Source organism: Plectropomus leopardus, chromosome 24, assembly GCF_008729295.1.
Source record: "Plectropomus leopardus isolate mb chromosome 24, YSFRI_Pleo_2.0, whole genome shotgun sequence".
Lineage (NCBI taxonomy): Eukaryota > Metazoa > Chordata > Actinopteri > Perciformes > Serranidae > Plectropomus > Plectropomus leopardus.
The window spans coordinates 1,389,375-1,414,917 of NC_056486.1; the positions used below are offsets into that span (position 1 = coordinate 1,389,375).

General features: G+C 39.3%; 2 long non-coding RNA genes across 2 annotated transcripts in view; both read right to left on the minus strand.

Annotated features, from left to right (window-relative positions):
- Nucleotides 1-15,649, minus strand: part of LOC121962891 — a 74,988-nt gene extending 59,339 nt beyond the window's left edge. Inside the window, exon 1 of the long non-coding RNA XR_006107178.1 lies at nucleotides 15,603-15,649. This is a non-coding gene — a long non-coding RNA (uncharacterized LOC121962891). The remainder of the gene's footprint in view (nucleotides 1-15,602) is intronic.
- The window catches only part of LOC121962890, a 42,461-nt gene continuing 32,561 nt past the window's right edge, over nucleotides 15,644-25,543 (minus strand). Inside the window, exon 4 of the long non-coding RNA XR_006107177.1 lies at nucleotides 15,644-15,703. This is a non-coding gene — a long non-coding RNA (uncharacterized LOC121962890). The remainder of the gene's footprint in view (nucleotides 15,704-25,543) is intronic.

The window sequence follows — 25,543 nt, forward strand, 5'->3', positions numbered from 1 at the left end:
TCCTGAATTATGAGTAAAAGACTCCACTGCTCAGCTAGCTGGACATCAGTGTGTAAAAGATGATTTTACTGGGTCAGTTCGCTGACTTTGTGACTGTTCTCTACTTGTTTTTGCAGTTATTGTTATTCATAAATAGTCACTTGTGGCCACAGAGGCCGCTGCAGAGCAAACAGTGCACAGACTGGCTTTTTTAAGCATACGGGTGAATAAAAACATTAAAAACAGGATGGAAATTAAATTAAATGTCATCTGACTCACAAATTCTGCTTCTTACCTCTTCTGCCAAATCCCTCCTACAGTCCCTGTTTTTTTTTTTTGTATCCCGTTTTGCAATATGCTGAGCCCCACAATAACATACATTATGATATAGTGCAATTAATCACTTTTTTTCAACTACAAATGATGCATGAGTGTGTATATATACACACCTTGGGTACATTTCCTCACAAAAAAAAAAAATTCAATAAAGAAACCATAAACGCCAAAATAGGTCGAAACCTTCCTCGTGTTTTCAGTCAAATGAGAACGGCCAGACTCTAAAAAATTACAGACATTAATGCACTTCTGCAAATGCCTGGTATTAACATCAAATATTTAAAAATGCTGCGTTCGAGAGCAGCCTGCAGTATTCTGGTGCGACTTCAGGGAATCATGAAGCCATGAAGTGTCCCTCCCTCCCTGTTCATCCAATCAAACGGCCTCTCTCCGCCCACTGCTTCTAATCCTAATTGTTTACACTTTTTGGACGGCGTCCAATATTTAATCAAGTTATCTGTCAGACATATTGATGTGACTTTAAGAAACGAGCGCGTAGCGATCAACCTGACGATGCTCCTGTATGATTCAAACCGTCTCCACCCTCTCCTGCGTCGACGAGTGTCATGTTCGTGTCCCAGTTTTGATGCTACATCAGGGAACATGGCTCTAAGCCACGCAGACAGGGACAGAGAGGTGTATGTGTAATGCAGCATGAGACTGTCTGTCGTATCACGTGCAGGACGTAGCCTGCAGGAGAGGGGAGACGCAGGAGAGGTGGAGAGGAGAGAGGAGAGAGGAGAGGGGAGTGTAGCTCTGAGGAATCACAGTCCCTGTCGCCTCACTTCTCCCGCAGGGACGACTGTGTGCTTTCCCCCCTCCGCCTGAGGTGTGTGCTGAGTGTTGGGGGTGGGTGTGTGAGTGTGTGTGTGTGTGTGGGGGGGGGTACAGCCTTGTAAAAGCCGAAGGGCCCTGCAGGGACCTCGACTTCTGTTGTCCCCAGACCCAGAGCCATGTGCTGTGCTTGGCAGCGCCGTCCCTTCTGTGCCCGGCCTCGGGTCGCTCTGGGAGGCAGGGTAGGTGGGGTGAGGTGAGGGAGGGGGAGGGGACACGGTGGGCTTTGGCGAGGAGAGGTTTAGAGGGTGACTTATGTCGATCCATGAGTGCACTTCTTTGTGGTTTTTCTCTGTAACTCACCGCTTACGTGGAGGACAGAGTGAAAAGTAAAGAAATGACCAAATCACTCCCTTATTAGTTAAGAATAGATTTACCAACGTAACCCTCTGAAACCTGAACCAACATCGCTTTTTTGTGCTGCATTCAGACGCCTTAACAAGTATTTAAACCTTCAAAATCTAAAAAGGCGACGAGAAATTTGGCAAAAACTGCAACAAATTGCAAGAAAGACGAAAGAAAGAAGAAATAATTCTACTGGATTATTATTATTATTATTATTATTATTTGTTATTATTATTGTTATCATTATTGTTATTATTATTATTTTATTATTATTATTGTTATTATTATTATTATTATTATTATTATTATTATTATTTATTATTATTATTATAAGCACTTTTTCAGATTGCCCCTTTTTATATTTTGAGGTAATCTTTTTGTAATTTCTTTATTTGCTAAGAGCAATGGAAAGAAGAAAAGCAAGAAACTAGCAAGAAATTAGTATAAAAAAATTTGTAAAAAAAAAAAAAGTAAAAATAAAGGTTTAAAAAAAAACAGATAATTACTTCAAAAAGTACTTAAAATAAATATAATTATAAATATTTTTCCCTTGCTTTTTTTGTTTTTCCGAGATATTTCCCCTAGCTTTTTCTTAGAATATTTTTCTTGCAAATTGTGGATCATCTCTTGCCAATTTGCTCATTGCCTTTTTTTAACCATGTTTTTGAAAGAAATCGTACCATTTCACTTCACATTCAGTGGTTAAATACTTGTGAAAAGCGTCTGAAAGCAGCACAACAAAAGCGATGTTGCTTCAGTTTTTAAAGGTGTCAGCTCAATAAAACAGCTTCCCAGCACAGATTCATGGCCATAATAATGCGACATAATGCAGCTGATCAGCTCCACCTAAAGCACACCTACCAAAAAATAAATCCGATGCATACAGTAGATTTTTCTTTAATTTGCAGTCTGCAGAAATAGCACACAAGTGTCCATTTTAATTAGAGAGCATCAGAGAGGTTGGCTCACGCAGAGATGACGTGGGAGCCGGGTAGACGGACTCAAGCAGCTCCATTTAGATCTAATTTGTTTGAATGACAGGTCATTTCAGATATAACTTGAAGAGTTTCATTACAAAATGTCATATATCCATTCTAGAAGAAGGACGAGAGCTTAACTTTTCAAACACATAAGTGATTACCTCCTCAAAGGCTGAGCTATTTTAATAGCAAAGGTCCTCGGCTACCTAATAACGTCCTTCATAATTCAAGGGGAGTTTTACTTTAACCAGAGAAGGTGTTGCATTATTCAAGCTGCTGATACCTGCTAATTTGAAATAAGTCCTCAACTGAAGATCAGATTTTGTTAATCATGTAAAATGCATGTTGTGCATAAGGAGGATTTTTTAATTAGGTATGAAAAGACTACCTGGATCACACAGAGGTGCCAAAGATCGGAGGTGTCCTACGGCTCCGCGGCCTCATTTTGCCCGACACCAATGCCACGGTGCTGACACATGATTATACAGCACAGGGGAGACCCTTCGGCCTGTCTCGTTATCATCAAAAGGAAATCTGCTTCCATTCGCTCACAATAGCTTGTCAATGTTAACATCGGGACACAAACTGCTGCTAATGAAGAGCTGAAGAAAAAGTGTTATGTAGACGCAGTTCTGTGGTGAAACAGAAACTTTACAGACTGCAGGTTTTCAGCGTGAGTCACAGTGAAGAGTCACCGCCACTGAAGGGCTGCAGGGTCACGTCATGAAACGGGGTCACGGTCCGTTGCATGCAGCCGCGTGCAACATACACTCTCCGCAGAGTCACGCACGAAACGTGAAACCAAAGTTCACCAGTGCAAGCTCAGCCGAGAAACTTTTAGATGTAGCTGTTAACAGCATGTGCTGAGGGCTGTGAGTCAGTCTCACTCTGGAGTCAGTGCAGTGTTAAACACAAGTGTGAAATCTTTATTTTTTACCTGAGCAAATGAGCTGAAATACTTAAAAAAAAAAAAAAAAAAAAAAAAGTATATATAAATAAGGCAAAAAGCAACTTTAGAAAATAAGCAGTATAAAATGACCTTAAATTTGGTTAAAAAAAAAAAGATAAAATTAAAAAAATAAATAAATAAACAAGGAAATGACATTAAAAAAATCTAATAATTCTGTAAAATAACTTCAAATGTATAATTAGAAGAAATATAAATACATAGTTCTCTGGACATTTTTTTTTTTATTTAAATCTACTAATTTCTTTTTGGGGCATTTCTTGCCAAGTTGCCCTTTTCTTTGTTTTTGAAAAAACAAAACAATTTGCATGGTGTTTTAAGTTGGTTTAAATACTTGTGAAATGAGTCTGAAACATGATGTCGCTCCAGGTTCCAAAGGGTTAAATTTACGCCCCACATACAGATGTTGGCAGGGACCCATATCTTTCAAAAACCACATCCCAAGTTTGTAACAGACTCCGGGTCAGGAGATAACCCTGATGACATCAGTGGGGTCATTTTCTCAGACTCCTACACAAAAGTCCTGTGAAGCCACAGAGGACATTAACCAGCTGCTCTCTGAGGGACTCTCTGAGGGACTGCCTCAGGACTCGACCTTCATCAGTTTGTCTAAACTGGCAGACTGCCCCTTTAAGCAGAATCATGAATGCAGACAACTCAAACCTAAAGTCGTAAATGAGACACTAACTGAGGCTGTTACTGCACAGATTGCACCTTTAAAGGTTGTCACGGGTTTAAAGATGTTTACTAAGACTTTACTCACGTCTTTAACTCTTCTTTAAAAGACCACATGATCCAGTGATACTCAATTTACGGCCCACAGGCAAAATCTGGCCCCCAGGAGGGTGCCGGGTGAACCCCAAACATTTTCCAATTCATAAAAAATTAATATGTGATTCAGACTGAGAATTGTTTTTGTACTTTAATATACATGAGGTGCCAGAGTGCATAAATCGGCATCAAAATAGAGCTTGTTTATCAAAAAAAGTGCCAGTGGAGGATCCCCGCAACCCCAACAGAAGTCCTCGCTAAACCCCTACTGTCCTCAAATCCTAGAAATGTCCTAAAATCCTAGAAATGTCCTAAAATCCTAGAGATGTCCTAAAATCTGAGTGACGTTCTCAAATCCTACAGATATCTTAAAATCAAAGAAATGTCTTTAAAACCAAGAAATGTTCTGAAATCCTAAAAATTTCCTAAAATAGAAGAAAGGTCCTAAAAATCCTCCAAAATGACCCAAAATCAGAGAAATGTCCTAAACTCCTAGAAACCTATTAACATCCAAGAAAGGTCCTAAAATCGAAGAAAGGTCCTAAAATCCCCCAAAATGTCCTAAAAGGAACATCACAAAAGCCAACAACATAAAATCTTAGAAACGTCCAAACATCTGAGAAATATCCAAAAATCCTACAAATGTCCTAAAATCATAAAACCTTTCACAGTCTGAGAAATGTCCTAAAACCCTAGAAATGTCCTTAAGTCTGAGAAATGTCCTAAAACCCTAGAAATGTCCTCAAGTCTGAGAAATGTCCTAAAACCCTAGAAATGTCCTCAAGTCTGAGAAATGTCCTGAAGTCTGAGAAATGTCCTTGAGTCTGAGAAATGTCCTTAAATCCTAGAAATGTTCTAAAATCCTAGAAACGTCCTTAAGTCTGAGAAATGTCCTAAAACCCTAGAAATTTCCTCAAGTCTGAGAAATGTCCTCAAGTCTGAGAAATGTCCTAAAATCCTAGAAATTTCCTCAAGTCTGAGAAATGTCCTCAAGTCTGAGAAATGTCCTAAAATCCTAGAAATGTCCTAAAATCCTAGAAATGTCCTTAAGTCTGAGAAATGTCCTAAAATCCTAGAAATGTCCCCAAATCTTAGTAACTTTCTAAAACCCTAATGTCCTTAAGCCATAGAAACTTCATACAATCCTGGAAATGTCCTGAAATCCTGGAAATGTCCACAAATCCTTGAGATGTTCTAAATCTTAGAAATGTTATCAAATCCGAAATACACCCATAAGTCCTAGAAATGTCCTAAAATCCAAGTAACAAGCTAAAATCCTACATATGTACTAAAATCCTACAAACACATATGGGGCCTCTGTGATTGGCCCCTGGCCTCATGTCATTTTGCAAAGTGGCCCTCAAGCGAAGCATGGCGAGCCACGCTGACGTAAACCTTCAGCTTTAGCTTAAAAAACAATGAAAATGATGGCAGTATTCCTGCTCGACGCTGTCACTCTGAACATTAAAAATGTCTCGAGCCGACGCACTGAGTGTCGTTTCAGATCTAAACACGGAGGACGCAGCCGAAAACGCTCAATCATGTCGTCAGCGAGGGATTTAATGGACTGACTGTCCTTTCAAATACAGCATAATCTGCTTTAAACGCAGCCTCTCAATCACTCTGCGAGAGGACGTGTCTCATCACATGAGGGACGTCAACTCTTCAGATGGAGCGCTGAGGTAATGTCCCCTTCCTTGGACAGCCTCTCGCTCCTCAGTCCAAGATAATACCAGCTCGGAGCCAACAATACATTTTACGAGCAGCATGGTAGCATGTATGTGCTTTCCACGGCTGCCAGAAACAAAGAGAGTAGCAAACGAGATAGTAGAGAGACGGAGAGCGAGGGGGGGGGGGGGCGTAAACGCGGAGCGGGGACACAATCCCATTGGCTCTGCTTTCATCAGATAGGTGGCACCGTGAGCTAATCCCCGGGCTTAGCTGCGTGTCGCCCAGCACGGCACCCAGCCGGGTGTCGCAGGGGCCACCCTGGCAGATCTGGCGGGCCATGTGGCTATCCCAGCATCCCTTGGGAGGTTCACAATCCCGCCATGTTGCATTTACCTTCTGTGCAGGTGGCCCCGCTGGCCCCTCGCTGGCGGAAACTTTTGCACACTTTGGCAACGAGAGTTTGCAAACTGTTTGTACTTTTAAAAAAGCCGCAGACAAAGCAGCATTTATGTTAGTAAACTGCACATCACATGCATTTTCCGACATACTTTTAGACTCTTGGCATCGTCTGCAGAGCTGAAAAACCCCGAATGTGATTCTTATCTGGAAGTACAGACAGACAGGCGGCGAAACGCTTTGGCTTTTCGGAGCTCCAGAGTTCAGGCTTTTGTGGGGTTACAGGCAGAGTGAAAGCTGCAGTTTCTGCGTGTTGGCAGCTCCGAGTAACAATCTATCATCTGCTGCTCCACGTCTATTGGTTCAGTTGTAAACTCATCATCTAATCTCGGCCCGACTTAAACATCCATACTGTCACGTCTTTGTGTTTTAAACTCCGGTTTTTGACTGACGGGGTTCACGGAGCGTCGCTCCAAGCACATTTTTACACCCACCGACACAACAAAGCCAACATTACAACTGCAGAACACAAACGCTGCAACAAATGTGCAGTTAATGAAAGATTTTCCGTCATCACATATGATTCAGGACCTTTCATTTCTGTTAAGTAAACATGCATTATGTTTTATGCTTTTTTCAAACCTATTATGCAAATCATCCAACTCCAATTTGAAAGTCTGTTTCTTTAATTCAATTTATTTTATGTTTACTTTCTAACTTAATTGTGACCTTATTCATTTCTTAGACTGTCCCATGCATAATCATTTTTGGGGGATTTTTATTTAATTTTAATTCATTATGCATTAGACTATTAAATTATTTAGTTATTTATATATTTACTTGCCCTCATATTTACTTACCTACTTACTGACTTCTTTTTTTAAAGATGCTCCATTTTGAATACATTTTTTTAGATTTAATTTGATTTTCAACATTATACATAGTTATTATATTAATAAAATATATATACACATAAATAAAAATTTAAATTTCGGTATTTTATATACATTTGGTGAGGGAAAAAGACAATATAACACTGCATAATGATATTTTGCGCTGTAAAATCATATCCAATATACGAATGCAAAATCTCAATTTTTAATACAAAATGTAAAATACTGCAAACACAAACTGAGCTACAACAGTAATAATATCTCTTAGTTACAAGACAAATAAAGACGACTGAAGTGAGATAAACTGACCAAAATTATTTTCTTATTTAAATAAAAACAGATGTGGACGAGGTTTATCTTCAGGGAAATGATTTGAAGTTGAAAAAAAAAAAAAAAAAAATTACTCGCAATATATATTACTGTGATACTCAGCATATTGCAAAACAGGTAAAATCGCAATAATATTGTGTTGTAATTCAAGCATCATGATAAAATCAGAAAAAAAAATTAGAAAAAATATCACGATACTCCAGTCATCACACAAGATTATTGCAATTTTGCAATATGCATTAAAAAAAATTAAAAAAATCTAGTCAAACAAATAAATAAAAGATTATATATATAAAAAAAATACATGCATTTATTTTTTTTTTCCTAACACACAAGGTGTGATAAAAACAAGGATTACTGCAGGAGAGGTATGAACCCTGATTTGTGAGTCAGATGACATTAAATTTAATTTCCATCCTGTTTTTAGTCTATTTATCTACCTATTTATTGTCTGTGTACAGGGACATTTTTTTGTATTTTTGGGTTTATTTTTTACATTTTTATTAGCTCACGAGATGCGATAAAAACAGGGATTATTGCAGGGATTTTGCAGGAGAGGTACAAAACCTGATTTTTGAGTCAGATGGCATTAAATTTAATTTCCATCGTGTTTTTTAGTGCATTTATTTACCTGTTTATTGTCTTTGCACAGAGACTGTTACCCTCCTCCTGCTGGCTCATTGTTATGCTGCTGATAGAAAGTCTCATTCCACTGTTGCTCCTCATTGTGCGCCGTCTCACCCAAAATGTAAATGTAAACATTACACCTACACAATACCCGTAATATTTCAGTGTGGTAATCCTCAATCAACAGGCCCCACTGGGGAAAACAGGCCTCTTCTGTGTGTGTGTGTGTGTGTGTGTGTGTGTGTGTGTGTGTGTGTGTGTGTGTGTGTGTGTGTGTGTGTGTGTGTGTGTGTGTGTGTGTATTGTGTGCTGGCAGCAGGCCAGTTCCTTCCTCTGTACCAAACACTGAGCCGAGTCGGTTGCTTAGTGGGAAACAGACAAGCCAAATCGGCGCAGAGTGACCTATTTTGTTGCCGTGTGCCGCTGGGAGTGTGTTTTTTTCCCTAAACTAACCCCTGCCTGCTCTCTGCAGCTCGCGCTCTCTTTTCTCCCCTCCAAACTGGGGAAAAAAAATAAAAAAATTGCCCACCAGTGGATGCCCGGCCTCAGCGCCACACCTACTGATGTGGTCCGAGCTCTTCCCCTCTCTTCCCTTTTCGCTCTCCACCCCTCTTCAGAGGCACCTAATTATGAAAACCCTGACTCATTTACATGGCTATGTTTGATCTAAATTACACTCCAAACCACACCAAATTAGGATCATCTGTGAATGTAAAACACTTTTTTTCCTCTTTCTGCCCCCCTCCTTCCTCCTCCTCCCGGCCTGTGTTCTCGCAGCGAGCTCTGCAGGGCACATGTTCAAATGATGAAGGGGGAATTTACAGTTTTTTAACGTTCCTTGGAGACCTGAGCCCCGTCCCACCCCGCCGACTGAGAGGGACTGGAGTCACCCACAATTATCCCAGGATCTGATCTGCGTCCCCCCCCCCCCACCCACCCGTCCCACACCCAAATTAGACCGAGCCTGCTCTGAGTGATGCGACGTGCAGGCAGCACATTAATTAGAATACGCCAATGGCTGGGCCGGGCTAATTGCAGGCGCTTATTATGCATTGATGTTCTCATAATGTACGTCGTCTCTCCGAGCTCCTCTGTCTCGCTCCGGCCTCGGCTGTTTGTTTTGTTCCGTAAAAACTCAGACTGTTTTCTCAAATATCTTAAAGCTGCAGCTGTCATTTGATGATGTCACACCGCGTGCTTTCTGGGGATTTAAAGGTGCCGTTTTTTTCAGGGGTGGCGGATTCTCGACCTGGTCGATATTTGGCATTTGGTCGGTTATCTGTACGGGCGTTTTATTTCGATGATGGCTGATAAACTAATTCATTAAAAAGTGCAAAGACGGTGTCAGCATGGGAGGAACTTTTACTTTGTTAAACATCAAGGAGCTATTTGTATTTATTGATTGTTGATTTAAATTTTCACTTTTCTGTGTATGATGCTGAACGTTTCAGTAATTTAAAGCATTTAAACAAAGTTTTGCTATAAAGTTTTTTATATTCAAAATTCTGACTTTGGACGGAAAGATTTTCATTTTTACTGTGAATGCATATCGATTCCAGATATCAGCTATCGGTTTCATTAACTACTAATAATCTATGTAATGGTATCATCCCTGAAAAATCAACATCGGTCAAACCCTACGTTTCCCCCCAAAATGTGTCGTTTATGCACATTAGAGATGTATACCAACAAATTTCAAACCTTTTCTCTAATATCTATCTAATTACTTAATTTAAGCTGAGTTTCAGCAATTTCTTGTTGCATATTTGAATCTTTTCAATAAAGGGTAGCCTATCATCCATTTCTATATGTCTATCCATCTTTTCCCAGTCACTTTACTCTCTTGTTTGACGTTCCTGCCACAAACTGGCTGCACACGGCAGCAGACCAGCACATACTGGTACGTCACAAACATCAAAGCCACGCCCATTTTAACACGACAGAAATATCTTGTAAATACAATTTGATATGTGCGATTTTATGTTTTTATGCTTTATGTTGTCTGTTTAACGGACATGTCTGCTAACTGTTTCCACTTTGCTTGAAACTCAAAAAACAACACGATATTGTGAGAAATAAATCCATCATATAGTCAGAAATGACTATTATCACATGATCCTTGTGATGTTTCAACTGTTTCGACAGTCACACGGTGCAGCAAGCACCGATTTTAAATTAGTAATACTAGGAATGTATTTTTGTGTAAAGTTGGTTTGGGATTTTTACAAAATATGTTAAACAGTAGCCCAAAAAAAAGACTTTTTCAACACTTTTTTTTTAATTTCCTCGTCTGCTTTGGGTTTTTTAACTTTATATTTTTTGTGTTCATTTTCAGTTTTTTTGTTATGCTTTTTTTTTTAAACAAATTTCTTTCTTCGTGTCCTTGTTTATTTTGTTTTTTTTTTTTTTTTACTTTTTTGGTAACTTTCTTGCAATTTTTACAAATTCCTTGCCAATTTTCATTCATTTCTTCTTAAGTTGCTCATGTTTTGGGAAGAAATCAGGCCAATTCGCTCATGTTCCAAAGCTAACAGCTTCTTCTACTGATTTCCTGTTCTGGAAATTAAAGGCAGACGGGGTCCCGGCTCCGGCAGGTCAGCCTCGGGGGACCGCTGACAGTTTGTGGAGGTGACTGACAGGTGTTAGGGAAGGAATTTAACCACAGGAGCACGGGAGTTGGAGGCTTAAAATCGACCTGGAGGTGAAAAGTTGCGGCCTGCACCTTTAAACTTCAGGCAGTTGCCTCTCGCTGCCATTTGGAGACACCAGAGTGCTAAGTCGCCTGCTGCAGCGTTTGACAAAAACGGCTGATTATTGAACTAAGATCAAACATCTCCCCACAAATCTTTGAACAGGCAGCCAAACGACGGAGAGGACTGCTATTCTGAGAAGTTTGTTTTCATGCCTTCTGTTGTGTGGTTTGACTGGGCGGGCGAGCCGTGCCTCGTTCCCCCAAATCCGCAGAGCCTGGATCCAATAAGCCACAGTATCTGACTGCGGCCGTGTGTGGTTGGCAGAGGCAGGACGCTTCAATCTACCTACCGTACCCCCGTCACTCCTCGGGCTGCAGCCTCTAGGTGCTTTTTCTCTTTCAACCCCTCAAGACTTAATTCACAACAAATGTTTTGCAGCCTTTGTTCCTTTTTCTCGAGCCCAGAGCACAAGAGCATTCCTTAAAAACAGTGAACCTGAACACTCAAAGCCTACAGGTAAACAGCAGCTCGGCCCCAAATTTCCACTTTAAGTGAAGGACGATGCTTTTGTTGACACAAGTCGTCTTGATTTCATATTGATTTGTGTAATTTTGCAGACCTGGAAGCGCACAGCGAGCTCTTGATGATAAAGTCCGAACAGGTTCTGACAGGGTTGTTGAGGTTAAAAATGTAATACCGCTGCGTTCTGGCGCCCGCTCGCTCCAAACCAAAGCCATAATTTCATCAAACACATCAGTTCTGCTCTTCTGTCTTTTGTCATCTCTCCTCTTTTTCCACCTCCGAGCTTTCCTGCTGCCTTTTTAGTTTATTTGCACGTACGAAAAAAAGAAAGGAGGAAAAAAAGAGGGATACAAACAGAGTGCGGTTGAGGCAACGAAAACCCCGAGGGGTTTATAAAAACATCTTACCCCAAAAGAAGAAGAAAAAAAAAGAGGATTAGATTGCTGCTGTCATGGAAAATGCCTGTAACTGCAATTTGGGTGTTTTTCTTTTGCGTACCTGAATTCAAACTTTCCATGGTCATTTAGAGCGCTGTAATATGTTGAGAACTCTGTGACCCCTGGGGAGCTTTAAGCTCACTACTTTAAAAAACGCAGGGAGGAATGAAAACAGAACATGACAGAAAAATGTTTTCTCACCGCTGCTGACTTTGTACACTTTCATTTCAAATCCACAACAGTCTAATAGTTCTTTAATTATATTCTTCATTTTCCTGCAATAATGTATAATGGCGCTATGTAAAAGAAGTAAAGCGCTTCGGTATATTTAAAGGCTTAATAAACACTCACTGGCCACTTTATTAGGTACACCTGCTTTTTAACACAAATATCTGATCAGCCAATCACACGGCAGCAACCCAATGCACCCGGGCACGTAGACGAAATAAAGACGATCCGCTGAAGCTCAGACTGAGCATCAGAGCAGGGAAGAAAGGTGATATACGGTAAAACCACAATTAACAGCCAGGCTTTTTTGCTGAAATCACTGAACTCAGGGGGCTTATATTTGGGATCGGCGCCTACATGAGACGCGCTTTTAATTCCATTTACAGAGAGAGAGCACATGGTTGGTCTAAGTATTCAGACAACTGACGATCTACTGGGATTTTCACACAAAACCATCGTTAGTGGTTTACAGAGAATAGTCCGAAACAGAGAAAGCATCCAGTGAGCGGCAGTTTTCTGGGCGAAAATGACCGGAGGTGAAAGGAGAACAGCCAGACTGATAAACATGCAACAGTGACTCAAATAACTCGTTTCAACCGAAGTCTGCAGAGGAGCATCTCCGAACGCAAAACACGGCAAACCTTTAAGCAGCAGACGACCACAGCGGGCGCCACCGCTGTCAGATACGAACAAGAAACTGAGGCTACAATGTGGACAGGGTCACCGAAACTGGACGACAAAAACTGGAAAAATGTAGAGTCAGAATTTGGCTTAAAATACAGGAAAGTATGGATCTGTTCGGGGTGTAAAGCACTTTTATAATAAGATATAATATGGATAATCTGGATAATGATAGGATACAACAATAAATGTAACACCAGGAAAAGCTCAACGACAACAGTAAAATGCTAAAAGTATTCATACAACTGCCTCCAAAAATTTAATAAAAAGAAAATGATCGATAATAAAAAAAGAAATTAAAAAAAAGAGAAAAAAATACAATAAAGAATGTGCAATTATGCAACGTGCAAAATGTCACCTCTGGCAACAAATAAATACTTAAATAAATAAAACTACACATTAATCGGAGCTAAAATGCCGAAAAAGCAACAGTAAAACAACAAAGCAATTTCACAAACGCTGCCACGATACGATTTCTGATCCATTTAGGGAACTGTGATCGCTTTGTGCTCATAATATATGTTCCTTTAACACCTAGAAATAATTGTAAATAATTAAAACTGGTTAATCGTGTTTGAAAATGCGTTTTAATTTAACCTTTATCTTTCTTCTAAAACTTGAGGGCTCTCTGACTTGAAGTCAAACTTCGCCAAAACTTGGATTAACAACATCTAACTAAAGTTAAAAATCAGCTCAATAATTATCAAGGATCATAAACAAAACAACTGCCCCCCACATATACAACATGCTAACTTTATTATCATAAGCTTATGGAATTTTACATTGCATAAATTAGCATAAATTGCTTTTTATTTTTCACATATTTTCACTAAATTATCAGGTAACTTTTAATTTCTTGCTATTTTTGAGCCATATCTTGTTTCCCTGTGTTCTTGAAAGAAACCAAACCAATACGCTCATGTACTGAAGGGTTAAAATAAACTAAAAAAAGCAGCATCCACACAGAAAGTAAAAGCAGAGCTGTAAATGTTGCTCCATGTGGGAAAAAAGCTCTTATTTTGTTGATCATCAATCTTAAATGATTTTTTTAAAAAAACACTGCACCTCCTCCGTCGTGTTTGACCTCCTTCCATCTCAATCAGAGACACAGGCCAAATGTCAAAATGCTCTCAGCTAATAACTCCAACGAGACGCATTTTAAGTCCCCTTTTGATCTCCTGAGCTGCGTTCGACGGCAGCGAGGCTGGGACCGTTTGTCATAGCCAGGGGCGCTGGGAACCAGCGAGACGGGGACGCGCCATGAAAATCTGACTGTCAACGTGCCCTCCTCAATTTATTAAGCGGCCCTCAGAGCGCGGAGCCGGGATTTTGACCCTGATAATACAAAGCCTAGGGGGGAAATGGCATCGAGAAGCAAGCTCCACATCCTGTTGTGCCGCGGTCAAAATGAGATGCTAATTAATTACCATTGGCATCTTTAGCAATGCGTGTCAGCTCCTATTTGGTATATCAATCTGTTATGGGATCAAACTGAGGCGCGTGCGGCCGTCGCCGGTTCCTGCAGCCGCCGCGGTCGGCTGGATGCACAAGCTTCACCCCGAGGTCACAGCAGACGCTGAGTGTGACCCCGTGCTTAATAACGAGGAGTTTAAGTGGCCCACAGCACGAAATAACCAGAATGAATTTGATCACATTATGGATCAATAGAAGTGAGTCAACCAGCTGCTGTCACACCAACTCTGCTCTGTGCAACGAGAACTGTCTGAGCGCCAAGCAGGGACCGAACGACTCACGATTTTATCACGTATCGGGATAAAAAACACCCGAGACCAGTAAAACGTGGTGATTTTCCATTATCAGTGTAATCAGCAGCAGCTTAAGAGACGACTGTGCGACCAACAATTAAAGAAACTGCCAAAATACGCTACAAATGCTCCAAAAAATGCAAAAAAAACCTTTATCAAGCAGTATCCGTGATTTTTTTTCTTTTTAATGGGGGTCGACAGATTATTGGCCAGGCTGATTTTTGCAGCAGATATTTGTTTTTTTGCCAATTATGGCAAAAATTGTGTTTTATTTTAATGAATAAGATAAAATTAGTTAATTAAAAAGTGATCAAGAAATAGCATGAAATCACTTAAAGGTCCCGTGTCAGAGGCTGTTTTTTTTAAGTTTATGCTTGTATTTCGGGTTTCTACACGAACATGCCTACATGCAAAAAACACCATTTTTCTCATGTTGTCAGTCTAAATATATTCACCTGTCTCTTTAAAAACCCTCAAAAAAAATAAAAAAAACAACCAAAAACAGCCTCTGATTGGTTAGCATTTCTGGGTCTTCCAGGAAATACAACACTTTCCGTACAAAAATCGATATGTCCATTTACACGTTCATACTTCCACGCATCCTTTATTATGGCATAAACACAGCGAATAGGTGGCGCTAGAGGGTCAAAGTTTCACGCAACAACAAACAAGGTGACGATGAAGGACGTCGGGAAAATGTGATAATACCTTTAAACGGAGGCAGTGTTTTAGACGGCGGAGGTCTGCGCGGCCTTCCCGACACGTGGACAATTATTCACTATATATATCACAATAATATTATTATTTATCACCGATTTGTTCGGTTCTGCCATTATTTATATTTTCTCATCGTCTCCTTCAGTCATGTCTCGTTTGAACTTTGCTAAACTGCCCTGCGATCTCTGGTGGTAACGCTCCGTTTCGTAAGTATCCCTACGCCTTCAGAAAACGTGCACAAATATGGACAAAATGAATACAATACGGCCCGAAGTCTCCGTCTGGCTTTGTGACATCACAGCGTCACAGTAATCCTGGCGGCTCTTTTAAAGGCACGGTTTCTGAATCCGTATGTGCTTTATAGTATAAAGTTTAAAGTATATAGCTTTATAGTAAAACACACGTGAAATGGGGAAAACTCTCACTCACCTGCTGGAGTTTTTGCAGCATTTAGGTTGAGTCCTTTGCAGCGTTTCCAACCTGTGGTCCTTTGCTGTGAGTCATCCCACCTTTTTTCCAGCCTGGCTCTCCTATAAATAAAGGAGAAAAAGACAAAAACACACGTGAGGTCATGACCTTCAGATTTAGCGGATGCCTTGAAATATAGAAAAAAAAATGATAAAGTCCAGCAATATTTTTTTTCTTTTTACAGTTTCTGGTTGTGATAAATGGTGTTATTTTGGAGATTTTTTTTCATAAAAAATGCTATCTAAAGGTGTTTTTAGGGGTAAAAAAAATAAATAAATTGCCAAAACTTTATAAAGGTTTTTGCAAATAAAACTGGCACAAAAAACACTGCCAAAGTTTTCTTTAAAATTTGCCAAAAAAACTTAAAAGAAAAAAAAACTTAAAAAACTTATAATGATTTTTACTAGTTTTACTTTTCCAGACCTGGAAAATGTGTATGTGATATTTCATGACTTTTCCAGGAATTTCATGACCTGCCTGATAAGCCTGTTTGTAATTTTTTTTTTTTTTTTTTAAAAGATGCTTTGTGTCCATTTATTGATAAAATTAAGCCACACAATATATCCCTATACGATGCTGGATCTATATTTAGTCCTCACCTTTAGTAATTAAACTAAAACATACAAGACAACTATGATTATATAAATGTCATGTGATCTAATGTAACAAAAGACTGTGATGATTTGAGGTTGGATTTGATTTTTTAAGTGACTTTTTCCCCCCTCCACCCTCCCTAAAATAACATGTTTATGAGACAGTTTATTTATTCTGATGTGTAAAAATGTGTCATCTTCATGAAAAACAAACAGCCGATTGAATCATTTAGTAAGAGACATAAACGTGTGTAATATATGTGTCTTTGCAACACTAAAGGAACACAATGTAATGTCATATCGCCGTGGAAACGGGGACAGAAAGCACTATATAAACAAATTAGGCTGATGCCCCCGAGGATGTGACTTCTGCGATGCCTCCGCTGTATACAAAACCAACACGGGCTCGGAGAAACCCAACGAAATAAAGAAAATTAATCAAACAGGTTGACCAGGTTCCCGCTCCGTCAGGAGGCCGGCGGCGGCGGCGGCAGTCATTAACCGGAGATAATAAGCACAAGGTCAGGAGATTTCTGAATTATCTCCCCTTCTCCCCACTGTTCTGTCAGACTCCTATGAAGTTGTGTTCGAGAGCGGCCTCGCGTTAATCAGCGCTTTAATTGCCACTTGCCTCCGAGTGTGTGGGGAATAAGGCCAATTTCTCAGAGTCTCTCCTTCAGGAGGATGCAGACAGGTTCTTGGAAAGAGAGAGGTCTGTCAGCGAGGATTACTGTCACAGCCACGAGTCCGCTTCAACGTATCCCAAACCCTCCTGCACTCAACCTCAGATTTACCGATTACTGGTTTTCATTATTTCTGATGTCGAATTTGTGATGTTTACTTGTAAATATGGATGTATTAGCAGCTGCACTCATAGCAGTAACACTGGTAGTACACGTAGTGTGGCGTTTTAGTCGGAGCAGAGGCAGCAACAGCAAGTAGTACTGTAGTAATAGCAGTATAAGTACACGTAACGCTTTACTTTAACCCTTTGAAACTGGGAGCGACATCACTTCTCTTGTGCTGCGTTCAGATGCCTTTTATGAGTATTTAAACCTTTGAACCGCGGAATAAATCGGTTAGATTCTTTTGAAAAGATGAGGTAAAAGGCACTTTGCAAGAAAAAAAAAAGTTTAAAAAAGCTGGGGAAATATTTCTAACTGTCTAAAACTAAACAATGTTCATAATAATTACATTTAAAATTATTTTTAGAGAATTGCTATAATTTCTAAGAAATTGTTTTGATCATTTCCTTTTTGTTTGTATTTAATATTTTGACTTTCCCGTTTTTTTGTTTTGTTTTTTTGTTGTTGCAAGGTTTTTTTTTGCTATTTTTTAAGGTAATTTTTGTACTTTCTAGAAACTTAGTTTTCACTTTTTAAAACCTCAAATATTCAGTCATTTTTAGAAATTAAATTCTGTAAATGTCAGGTTTTTGTCAGGATGCGAAATGTTTTTGATAGGAAAAAAACCCACAGAAAATGAATTATTTTTATTATACTTCATGCAAATTAGATTTTTTTTTTTGATGATCACAGCCTGAAATGTGTCACTGATTTGCCGCAACACGGATTGTGACAGTGCACCTTGTGGAAATAGCATTTATTTTCTCCATATTCAAAATATGGTTAAAATTGGGTGGAAAATTGCATGCAGTGCAGTTTGAATGGCTTTCAATGGAGCATTTTTTGTACTTAACAGAATGAATTTTTAAAAAATTATTTTCCACAGTGTATTTTTGACTTAGAGGAGCTGAGCTGGAAATATACGCATGAACACAGCCAAAATATTTTAAAAAATGAAGAATGAAAAGCATGTAAAATGCGTGTTCCCTAAGGGTTAATATTAATCAAAATAATAGTGATTATCATTTTGGCCATAATTGTGCATCCCAATAGATGCAGTACAAGTGTTAATAGTACTCGAGAAAGTAATCGGAGTTGCAGTAATCTCAGTCGTAGCCGTAGTTTTAGTAACATGAGTGTCGGCCAGCAGCAGCATAAGTGGTACAAGTATTCGCAGTACTAGTGATAGTACAGGAGTTGTAATTGCGGCAGCGAATGTATGTGCTGAATAGGCAGTAATAAAGCATCAGTAAGAGCAGCAGTAGCGTAGTCTTCGCAGTAAAAGTATCAGCAGTACCAGATGTAAACATTAAGTGGTACAGTGTGGTACATATTGTGTAAAAGCTTAATTTCACTTCTTCTCGTTATTTATCTGAATTAAAGCATGTTTGGGTCTCTCGTCTGTGCAAAACAATCCGATTGGTTGAGCGTCTCGTCTTATATTATTGCATTACCCAGCGAGTGCAAACTGTGCATCCCTTTAATAACTGCATGTCACTGTGATTAATGGACATTGCTTAATAAATTTCCTGTAATTAAGTGTCCACCTGCAGCTCGCCTGGAATCAATTACCTTTTTGTTTATGCAATTTCCTCGAGGTATTTAGTTATGTGCTCCCATTATGGAGTTGTAAGATAATATCTGCTTATTCTGCTAATTCCCGCGTTACCGTATGTGACATAGCGGGCTAAAGGCCTGCAGCGAAGACGAGTGCAGAGCAGATGGATGACAGCGAACGCGGCGCTCCAACTTCACGGCCTGAGTGACGGATGTTTGCTGTTTGGGAGAAGTTAATAAAAAGATAATGATAAGATGATAACATGTTGTTTTTACAGTATATCTGCGCCGTGTTTTCATAATGCTCACAGACACCGTCATATTAAAAACAAATTACGCAATCACAACCAATGAGAGATTGTTAAGGAACAGATATTAAGAGGATGGAAATATACATCCAGAGACGTGACAGATGAAATGATTACGGATTAATTATGACCTGAGGGGTCGCAGTCTCAATATGAACACCAGCTGGAAAACTCTGTTATTTATCTGTGAGAATGCAAAGCACAAACTTTGATTGAAACTATTTAAGGCTTTTTTAAAGGTGTATTCCACTAATTTTGTCCATTAAAAACAGTCTATGCATCATGGAGGAGACATTCAACATGTGAAATAATAATAAAATAAAATAAAATAACGAAGTCACAGTGATGTCAACCTGCAAAACTAACTGTGTTGTGTTAAGATGCGTTTCATGAGCTTTTTTACTCTTTCAAACCTGTGCAAACTGTTTCATTTCCTTCAAAAACGGGCAGTGACTAACTTGGAAAGACATTCCCCACATACTGCAAGAAATAAGTCATATGTGACGAGAAAATTACCTAAAAATTAGTTTGAAAAAGGAAAAAAATTTGATTGCAATTTTTTTTGAAAATGCTGCGTATTGACTGAAGTATTGATTTTAAAAAGTCCCACGATGACGGGGGCTGTGTACGCCCCGAACACCGTGAACACCGACTACCATGGCAATGCAAAAAAAGCCAAAGCAGGCAAAGAATATGAGCTAGAGGTCGACAGATTATCATCCTGGCCGATTTTTGGGCCGATCTTTGGCATTTTGACAATTATCTGTATGTATTAATGATCGCCAATAAAACTAATTATTTTAAATTGTTTAATTATTTAAGTGCAAATAAGTGTTAGCATGGGAATAACTTTCAGTTTATTCATTTTTAATTTTTTTATTATTTAGTTTATCCTTTTTTATTATAGTATTTTTATATTCAGCTTTTATTATTTAGTTTTCACTTGAATTAAATTGCTAGGAACCTGCTGCAAAGTTTTGATTAAACATCTTAATGCATTAAACAAAGTTTTTTGTTGGAGTTTGTTATATTTCATCCTAAATATTGACAGAAAGATTTTCATTTTTATTGTAAATGCATATCGGTTCCAAATATTACGCATTACATCGTACTGACCCAGATAAACCAATATCAGTCGACCCCTGCTGTAGGTAGTCAGATGATCAGATGTGATATAACAGCGTCGCACCGGCCCCTTTTTCCTCGCTTTTTCCGACAGATCGTGAATGCAACAGTTTCCGAGCAGCATCTCCGTCACTTGTTTACAGTAATAATCACGATTCATCACATTTAACCAGACAGCAGCTTCATTCACCTCTCTGACAGCATGAACTCCACCTTAAAATGTGAATTTTCTCGCCAACACAACTGTTTGGCTGCATCAGACCATCATGTCGTCGTGAAATCAGATGACTCATTAGTGCAACAAGGGTGACCTTTTCATAAGGGCGGTGACATGTGAGGAAGGTCACCGTGGTTAAATGGCACACCCCTAAGTGACTGTCAATCAAGCGGCTGCCACCGTGTCGCCTCGCTGTCATCGTGCAGCAAATATTATGCAAGGACGCTGGGGTGAATTAAGCGTCCGCTGCTTGTGTGCTGCTTGAACGGCTTCCAGATTTGTCAAAAAGACTTTGAAAATGTATGAATTTTAAGGGTTTGCCGTGGATTTACACTTAACATACCGGTTGTTTAGAGGAAGATTTATTTTCCGAGCCACCTGTAACGACAGCAGTTAGGGGCGAAATGATTCAGGCAGCCAACAGCTCAATTTTCTGCCACTTTTTGAGGTATCCAGGTCTGGCATTAATTCAGCCCCGCTCCAGGGCTCATCAAAAGTAAGTGAAGGTGTGAGATTAGAAATTGTTTTTTAGTGCTTTTTTATTTTTCCCTGCTGAAGTTTACCGGCTTCATGCCCTGACAAGAAGTGACTGCAGGCACTCGAGGTGAGTCTGTGCAGGAAATCAGTTTAGAAATTACTGTTGGTGTGGGAATAAGTGTGGCGCGCATGAATGAGAAATAGATGTCGGTGTGCATTTCAGCAGCCAATCACTTGAGTGGGGCTCTCCAGGAACACAAGTGAGAAGTGGGCAAATAATTGGACTCCCTGTGTCCTGTTAAAATATGTGTATCGGTAAAAGGAGCCTGGGAAGGTGTACTTCATCCGGCAGAATGCTGGAGATTTGATAAATATGAGAAGGGAGGCACTTGAGGCTTTCCAAGGCGCTGCAATGATGCTGGAAACGGCGTTTACTGCTCTGCAATCTGCATCTACCCTGTGTGTTTGCAGCACTGAGTAGATCTTTCTGATTCAGGCTCTGGTCAGTTTGCTCCAGATGAACTTTAGTAATCTTATACAGGTCCATTAAAGGTCCATTAAAGGTCCAGTGTGTTGGACTCAGGGGACAGACCGCAGAAATGGAATATAATACAATAAGTATGTTTTCTTTAGTGTATATCACCTGAAAATAATCAGAATAATCCTTATTTGTATATCACCTTTCAAACATAAAACACAGCTCAAAGTATTTTGTATGTCAAAATGCCAAAAATTCAAAACCTAACAATATATAGAAGTACAAAAAGGACAATGCAAAAATGCGCAATGTGCCATACTATCTCATCTTTAAAAGGAAAAGAATAATTACGATCAATTTCAAGGAAGTATCAATACAGTTTCCTTCTTGTCTGTGCTGAATGCAGCAATAGAAGAGCCAGCAAACAGAAATGTTTAATCCAGAATAACTAAGAGATCAAATTTGAGTGAAATGCATCAAAAGTATGTCAAACTCTCAGGATTACAGGCTGTGATATCATGTTATATAAAGTCCAGTTTTTGCACGATATCACGTATGTCAGCTCATCGTGATAAAGAAGTTGTTTCTGCCTCAGTGCCTCAAAAAAAAAATGCTATTTCTAATTTTGCTGTAATAGATGTCTCTTCTAATTCTGCACATTTGGGACAAAACTCCCCCTAAGAAGCTTTTTCAGCCTACATATGTCACTTTCTCTCCGCAGCATGTTCAGTAATTATGTTTTTCGCATATCACAGTGAAGTTGAAGAAAACCAGACACCCTTCAAGTCTGATAGGCAGCGTTTAATTGGCTCAAAAATCAGCGCCAGGAATAGAGTCAGTCGGCAACGAGCATTACATAACTGTAATTTAGTTTGTTCTGGGTCAGCGGGCCTCGGCTCTCCGACGGTGCAACGTTAAAAAATGTGACAATTCTTATTAAACACAGTGTGAACGATGCAGATCAGCAGGCAGGATCCCGCCTGGAGGTTGCTGACGGTTTTCTATCAGGGTTCCACTGACAGGACTTTTTAATAATTTCTAATTTCATGCCCCCAAAACAAAGGAAAACTCACATCATGTTTTTGCCTCTGAATTTGATCCTTGATGGGTTGAGACACCATTAATCCTCCGTTTTAAATAAAGTCAGAGTGATACTGCATCCGAGTTTAATGCGTTTTATTTCTAGTTATCGTTAACCCTTTCAAACATCCAGCAACGTCACTTTTCTTTTGCTGCTTTTCAGACGCTTTCACAAGTATTTAAACCTTTGGGACTTTGAATAACTCGGTGCGATTTCTGTCAAAAACATGGGGAAAAAAGTCAATGAGAAACTTGTTTCACGAATGCTAGAAATTAGCCAGAGGAAAATGCCCAGGGAAATAAGACAAAAGACAGGAAAAACTAAACTGATAATAATCTTAGAGGTTTTCTATACATTTACAACTGTCCTGCCAATAAAAGAATGAGAAAAATTCCCCCAAAATACTGGGGAAAATAAATTGTTGCAGAATTATGATTAAAAAAAATGTTAACACTTTTTCCAGGACTTTTTTTTTTTTTTTTACTTTTACATTGTTTTTACTTGTTGCTTATTGCATTCTTCCCATGGAAGATGCCCCCAAAAAATATTAGGAAAATTTTTTTGTTGCAGAACTAATCTTATTTTTTATGCACTTTCTCGATGACTTTTCTTTTTTTTTTTTTTTTTACTTTATATCCCTTCGTGTGTGTATGTGTGCTAATTTTCAGGTAATTTTCTTGTACTTTTTACCATTTTAATGCTTATTTTAGGTAATTTCTTCTTTTGTTGCTCATTGTTTTCTTCCCATGTTTTGAGAGAAAAAAATATGTTACAGAATTATTATTTATGATAATTAATAAAAACTTTCTTTTCTTCTTTTCTTTTCTTTTATTTCCAATTTTCATTTCTTCTTACGTTGCTAACTTCTGTCTTCACATGTTTTTGAAAGAAATCAAACAATTTTTCATTTAGTTTCATGTTCAAAACTGTTCTTTTAACTTGGATTTAGTGTACATTTCTTCATTAATTTAGGGGTTTTTGTCCTAAAGTCGGTGCCTTGTATTCATACATTTATTTTTACTGCCAAATTTTGATATCCACCTCAAAACTCCACTATTAATGAACAAATAGCATTTTCTTGTCCACATACTTTTGGCCACATGGCGTATTTGATTGATCAGTGTAAATCCACTGTGTGTGTGCGGTTGCCTGAGGAAACAGAAAGTAGTGTATGTTTGTGTTTAAAGGAAAAGTCCACCCTAAAACAGAAGTGGCACATGCTCCCTCTATAATACTGCCCTCCTCACTTCTAATTAGCGAATGTGAATCAGCCTCTCGTTAAGCCGAACAGTGCAGAGACACACTGCAGCGGTGATGTCATGTACAGACAGATCCCGGAGCTGCTCCTCAGACGGTGAATAATGGAACAACTGCTGGATGTGGGGACGTTTTCTGATTCACAGCTGGAAGCCCGACATTCAAATGAAACTCATTTGGATGGAACGTCTCAAGCAGAAAGTCCCATGAGCCCACAGAGCCAGTCACTAATTCAGTGTCAATGCGGCGACTCATCAATCTGGGACTTGAAGCTCTGCTGTGCAGTTTAGGGGGACAGTTTTCTGTTTGGAGATACTGGCTTCAGTGTCAGTGAACATAATGGAAACAGCTCAGCGGAAAATCCGTTTTAGAGTATTTTCCTTTAAATTAGGGAGGAGAGCTCACATGATATATTTCCAAATAGGACCTTCAATAAAGCCCCCTGACTTGTCTTGTTTCGCCAGCTGTGTTTTCACATCTAGCACTGCACATTTGCTATTTTAAACAATAATTATAGGAAATCTACAACTTCTTTTTCTTACTATCACCACTTGATTTATTAGCCAACTCAGAATCAGTGAAGCTCAAATCAAAAGTTTTTTAAAAAGGGTCTTAACCCTTTGAAACTTGAGCAAATTAATTTGATTTGAAAAACTCTGTAGGGTTTTTGTATTTGCTGTGTGTGAAGCCGATTATTTGATTTATGTTATTTATTGCAGCTGTAAAGTCGGGTGACGCCAGGACATCAACAAACGCACATGGCAACCAATGCACGACGTCAACAAACGCACATGGCAACTATGGGCATGACGTCAACAAAAGCACATGGCAACCATCGGCAGAACGTCAACAAACGCACATGGCAACCAATGCATGACGTCAACAAACGCACATGGCAACCATCGGCAGAACATCAACAAATGCACATGGCAACCAATGCATGACGTCAACAAACGCACATGGCAACCAATGCATGACGTCAACAAACGCACATGGCAACCAATGCATGACGTCAACAAACGCACATGGCAACCATCGGCATGACGTCAACAAAAGCACATGGCAATCATCGGCATAACGTCAACAAACGCACATGGCAACCAATGCATGACGTCAACAAACACACATGGCAACCGTCGGCAGGACGTCAACAAAAGCTCATGGCAATCAATGCATGACGTCAACAAAAGCACATAGCAACCATCGGCAGGACGTCAACATGAGCATATTCTAGGATTATGCTGCACGTAATAATGTTTGGGCAACAACAGCACTTGGAAACCAACGCCAGGACATCAACAAACGCACATGGCAACCATCAGCAGGACATCAGCAAGAGCACATAGCAACCATCCGCAGGACGTCAACAAACGCACATTGCGTCTCACACCCCTACTGGACATAACTTTTATAACGGATTCATAAAAAGCTGCTTGATAAACTCAAGCTGCTTTGCTGTGATTGGACAATCCTTTTTTGGGGGGAGGGCTTTGGCAAATTGTTGGGGATAATATAACACGGACAGGGATAATCAAGCAAAACTCGAATGTTCTTGCAGGAATTTACAAGAAGAGAAGACTCAGCTGAGGAAGTATTATCTCTTTATTATCAAGGCCTTAATCTTGATGGAGGATTAATTCTTGCAAAGTTGCAGTTTTCCTTAGTAAAAAAAAAAAAAAGCTCCCAAAAATGAGTTACAATCAAGACAAAACAAGAAGCTTAACGCCTGCAGTATGTTTTTGTGATTGTGTACACAAGGCACAAAGGTGCCGTCGACCGCGCACAGACTGGTTCAATTAAAAAAACGACTGTTTATCATTTATTTATCCATCAGAAAACAATTGGACGTTATGATTGCAATTTGCTTGATTAATGAGTTGATTAAGACTGTTAAATGTTTACAAAGGGGTTGAAACGCGCTCTGCAAATATTTTCAGAAAACAGGACGTCGCATCCCATCACAG